The 5,000-nt window shown below is 70.9% G+C and overlaps 1 non-coding gene across 1 annotated transcript; it reads right to left on the bottom strand.

Annotated features, from left to right (window-relative positions):
- Positions 1-2,714: 2,714 nt before the first annotated feature.
- On the bottom strand, positions 2,715-2,833 carry LOC128823597 (5S ribosomal RNA). Its single transcript, XR_008441841.1, has one exon. It is a non-coding gene; the product is annotated as a 5S ribosomal RNA (ribosomal RNA).
- Between the last annotated feature and the right edge of the window lie 2,167 nt (positions 2,834-5,000).

The following is a 5,000-nucleotide window of genomic DNA, read 5'->3' as shown; positions in this document are numbered from 1 at the left end:
GACCACAGAGGGGGGGCTTAATAGTCGAGACGGAGCCGGTCCGGGAGAGGCTTAATCGTCATCCCCCGACAGTGTGTGTGTGGGGGGGAGGCTTAGCAGTCTTCCCCCCAGGCTGGGTGGGGGCCTGGCGGGAGGCGTCGCAGTCTTCCCCCGGGCGGTCCGGTGGGGGAGGCTTAGCAGTCGTCCTCAGGGTGGTCCGGGGGTGGGGGGAGGCCTCACAGTCGTCCCTGGGAGAGCCGGGTCGGCGGCGGTGGCGGGTGTCAGGCTTTACATCCAGCCTCCGGAGGGTGAGCGTCCTCGGACGCGCTGCAGCTGCCGCAGAGAGGCGGCCTCTGAGGCAGGGAGCGGGGCACCGAGGCTGGGGAGTGGGGAGCAGGAGCCGTGGGGTGGGGGGCGTTCAGGACAACAGGTCAAGCCCCGGGTAGCGGCTGTCAAATGTTCAAAGTCCCCACCGGGACAACAGGTCAACCCCAGGGGAAGCAGCTGTAAAATTTTCAAAGTCCCCGTTCGGCCACCAGGTCAACCCGCTGAATCTATTGGGTTGACCTGGCGGCCGGTTTCCTTTCCGGCCACCAGGTCAACCCAATGGATTCAACGGGTTGACCTGGTGGCCGGTTTGCTTTCCGGCCCGGGCGTCACCCCACTCCGAGGGCAGAGCGGCAGTGGTCTTGAGGACCACAGAGGGGGGGCTTAATAGTCGAGACGGAGCCGGTCCGGGGGAGGCTTAATAGTCGTCCCCCGAGGACTCCGGGGGCAGGCTTAATAGTCGTTCCAGGAGAGGCTTAATAGTCGTCCCCCCGAGTACTCCGGGGGCAGGCTTAATAGCCATTCCCCAGGCGGTCCGGCGGAGGCTTAAGAGTCGTGCTTAGCGGCCACCAGGTCAACCCGCGGAATCTACTGGGTTGACCTGGCGGCCGGTTTGCTTTCCGGCCACCAGGTCAACCCATTGGATTCGACGGGTTGACCTGGTGGCCGCTTTGCTTTCCGGCCCGGGTGTCACCCCACTCCGAGGGCTGCGCGGCAGCGGTCCTGAGGACCACAGAGGGGGGGCTTAATAGTCGAGAGGGAGCAGGTCCGGGGAAGGCTTAGCAGTCTTCCCCCGGGCGGTCCGTTGGGGGAGGCTTAGCAGTCGTCCCCAGGGCGGTCCGGGGGTGGGGGGAGGCCTCACAGTCGTCCCTCGGAGAGCCGGGTCGGCGGCGGTGGCGGGCGTCAGGCTTTACGTCCAGCCTCCGGAAGGTGCGCGTCCTCGGAGGCGATGCAGGCGCCGCAAAGGGGCAGCCTCCGAGGCAGGGAGCGGAGCACCGAGGCTGGGGAGAGGGGAGCAGGAGCCGGGGGCTGGGGGGGGTGGGGTGGGGGGGGGGCGTTCAGGACAAGCGGTCAAGCCCCGGGGAGCAGCTGTCAAATGTTCCAAGTCCCCACTCGGCCACCAGGTCCACCCCAGTCTAGCAATGGGGTTGACCTGGCTGATGGCCGGTTAGTGTCAAGGTAAACTCACCGTCGTCCACAGGAGGGCAGCTCTCAGGCCGTCCGGCTGCGGCTGACTCTGGGGCGGTGCCCGGTCCCGGCAGCGAGGGGCGGGGGGGGGGGCGCGGAGCGACACGGAGCTAACCGGCCCCCGGGGCCGGGGGCGCCTCCCGCGACTTTGGGGGCCGCGGGTCGTCAGTGGCGTGCAGGCCGGGCCTCTCCCGGGGGATTCGGGGGGGGGGGGGGGGGCGGTCCTGCGGGCCGGGCGCAGGGGGCTCGAGCGAGCCCGGGCCGGTCCGCCCCGGGGCCGGGGTCTCCGCCTGCGGCTCGGGGGGGCGCGGGTCGTCGGGGGAGGAAGCCCGGGGGAGCTGCACGCCGGCCTGCCAGGCCAGGCCAGGCCTGGCCTGGGTGGCCGCGGGGGGATTCGGGGCGGTCCCGCGAGCCGGCGGCCGGGCGCAGGGGGTCCGAGCGCGTCCGAGCGAGTCCGTCCCGGCCCCGGGGTCTCCCCCTGCGGCTCTGGGGGGCCGTGGGTCCCCGCTGGCGGAAGCCGCTGGGCGCTGGACACCCGCCGTCCGTCCCGCCTGGCCAGGCCTGGCCTGGGTGGCCGCGGGGCGGGGGATTCGGGGCGGTCCCGCGAGCCGGCGGCCGGGCGCAGGGGGTCCGAGCGCGTCCGAGCGAGTCCGTCCCGGCCCCGGGGTGTCCCCCTGCGGCTCTGGGGGCCGTGGGTCCCCGCTGGAGGAAGCCGCTGGGCGCTGGACACCCGCCGTCCGTCCCGCCTGGCCAGGCCTGGCCTGGGTGGCCGCGGGGGGATTCGGGGCGGTCCCGCGAGCCGGCGCCCGGGCGCAGGGGGTCCGAGCGAGTCCGTCCCGGGCCCGGGGCCTCCCCCTGCGGCTTTGGGGGCCGTGGGTCCCCGCTGGCGGAAGCCGCTGGGCGCTGGACACCCGCCGTCCGTCCCGCCTGGCCAGGCCTGGCCTGGGTGGCCGCGGGGCGGGGGGATTCGGGGCGGTCCTGCGGGCCGGCGGCCGGGAGGGTCCGGGCCAGTCCGCCCCATGCCCGGGGTCTCCCCCAGCGGCTTCGGTGGGTCCTCCGCGGAGGAAGCCGGGTGGGGAGCCGGACCCCAGGCGCCCAGACCCGTGACCTGCGGCCGCGACCTCCGACTCGGCAGGAGCGACGAGGGGCTTTCCGGCCCGTCCCCCCCCTCTCCTTCCTCCCCAGAAAAGGAGAGAGAGCTGGCTCGGACCGGGAAAAGCTGCCTACGGCACCTGGGATTCCCAGGCGGTCACCCATCCAAGTACTAGCCAGGCCCGGGACGGTTTACCTTCCGAGATCGGACGGGATCGGGGGCGTTCGGTCCGGTATGGCCGTAGGCACCCGGCCCCCGCGCCTCCTCGCCCGCTTTCCCCTGCCGACGCCCGGGCCTGCCGCACGGTGAGCCCCGGTCGGACTGCCCCCCTGCGGCAGGGCCCCCGTCTCTCGCGGGCCCGGTCCTTTTTTCCTTCTCGAGCTCCGGGGCCCGGGCTGGCCGCCAGAGCCCCTCCGCCCGCCCGCCCTCCCCGGCGTCGGGGAAAATATTGTCCCGGACATCCAGTGCGCCCTGATCCTGTCAGCCGGGGGGGGGGGTGGGTGGGTGGAGGGGGGGCAGTCCCTCGCTGCGGCCGGGGAGGGTGAGCCCAGGGCGGCTTGCCTGCCGTCCGAGTCCCCTCTCGGCCACCAGGTCAACCCCGAGCCGAAAGGGCTGAAAAATTTTCAGAGTCCCCTCCCGGGCACCAGGTCAACCCGTGGAATCGAACGGGTTCGCCTGCTGGCCGGTTCGCTTCCCGGCCACCAGGTCAACCCGTAGGTTTGAACGGGCACGCCCGGTGGCCGCTTTCCCGTCCGGTCACCAGGTCAACCCGGATCTCCCTCCTTCCCTGGGCGCCCCCTCCTCGGAGGCGTCAGGTTCCATTTTCTTTTTCCCCCCAGACTTCCAGGGGCCCGATCCAGTCGGCCGGGAGGCAGTCCCTCGCTGCGGCCGGGGTGGGTGAGGCCAGGGCGGCTTGCCTGCCGTCCGAGTCCCCTCTCGGCCACCAGGTCAACCCCGAGCCGAAAGGGCTGAACATTTTTCAGAGTCCCCTCCCGGGCACCAGGTCAACCCGTGGAATCGAACGGGTTCACCTGCTGGCCGGTTCGCTTCCCGGCCACCAGGTCAACCCGTAGGTTGCCGACGGGGCTAGCCAGTGGCCGGTTTGCTTTCCGGCCGCCAGGTCAACCCCTAGGTTTGAACGGGCACGCCCGGTGGCCGCTTTCCCGTCCGGTCACCAGGTCGACCCGGATCTCCCTCCTTCCCTGGGCGCCCCCTCCTCGGAGGCGTCAGGTTCCATTCTTTTTTCCAGACTTCCAGGGGCCCGATCCAGTCGGCCGGGAGGCAGTCCCTCGCTGCGGCCGGGGAGGGTGAGCCCAGGGCGGCCTGGTCCATGTCTCTAGTGGGCCCGATCCTTTTTTGGGGTGTTTTTTTTTTTTTTTCCGAGCTCCGGGGCCCGGCCCGCCCGGGCAGCCCTCCTCGGAGGCGTGGGGCGGATTTCCCCCCCCCCCCCCCAGACTTCCAGGGGCCCGATCCTGTCGGCCGGGAGGATGTCCCTCGCTGCGGCCGGGGAGGGTGAGCCCAGGGCGGCCTGCTTGGCGGCCGGGTCCATGTCTCTAGTGGGCCCGATCCTTTTCTTCCCTTTTCCGGCTCCGGGGCCCGGGGTGGCCGGGTAGCCCTCCGCGGTGGCGTCGGCAAATTTTTTTAAAAAATCAGACTTCCGTGGGCCCGATCCTGACGGCCGGGAGGCAGTACCTCGCTGCGTCCGGGGACGGTGAGACGCTCGGCCACCGGGTCAACCCGGAGGAAGCGGGCTGGGGGAAAAAAAAAAAAAAAAAAAAGTTTTCCAAGTCTGAAAAATTTTCAAAGTCCCCTCCCGGCCACCGGGTCAACCCCTTTGGAGCGAATGGGTTGACCTGACGGCCGGTCGTCTCGCGGATGTCCGGAAGGGGTCGCCCAACGCCGTCTCGGCCGACCGAGGGAACCACGAGGTGGCGCCCGGTTCCAGTTTCGTACCGCCGAAGGCGGGGCTTTGGCTTTTTCGACCCGTCTTTCGAGGACTGTGTGCGGAGATTTGTGAGGACAGGTTTTTCAGAGCCTGTGAGAACCGGAGCTCAGCCTAGGGGATCAATCCGAGTATTGTACCCGACCCTGCCCGGCGTGGGAGGGGGGGAACGGGCACGTTTGAGGGCGGAGGCCAGCACCCACCCGGCCCTCCGCCGAGACGGCCCGCTTTTCCCGGCTCTTAGCTCACGGGCCCCGCAGCGGCCGGGAGCCGAGCTCCGAGTGTCGGCGCCCCCCCGGAGGGAGGGGGGGCCCGCTCCTCTCGCGCCCGCTGATCGATGTGGCGCTGACGTTCGCGACGGGAAGGGCCCTTCGCGGGCCGGCACCCCAACCGCGGGGCCGTCCGGTGTTCAGGCGGATCGGGACCCTCTTCCTTTTCGCGTGCACGGATCCAGGGACCGATGGGGACTTC

Source organism: Malaclemys terrapin, chromosome 15 (genome assembly GCF_027887155.1).
Source record: "Malaclemys terrapin pileata isolate rMalTer1 chromosome 15, rMalTer1.hap1, whole genome shotgun sequence".
Taxonomy (NCBI): Eukaryota; Metazoa; Chordata; order Testudines; family Emydidae; genus Malaclemys; species Malaclemys terrapin.
The sequence above is the reverse complement of the archived record's forward strand: the minus strand, read 5'-3'. Positions and strand labels throughout refer to the sequence as shown.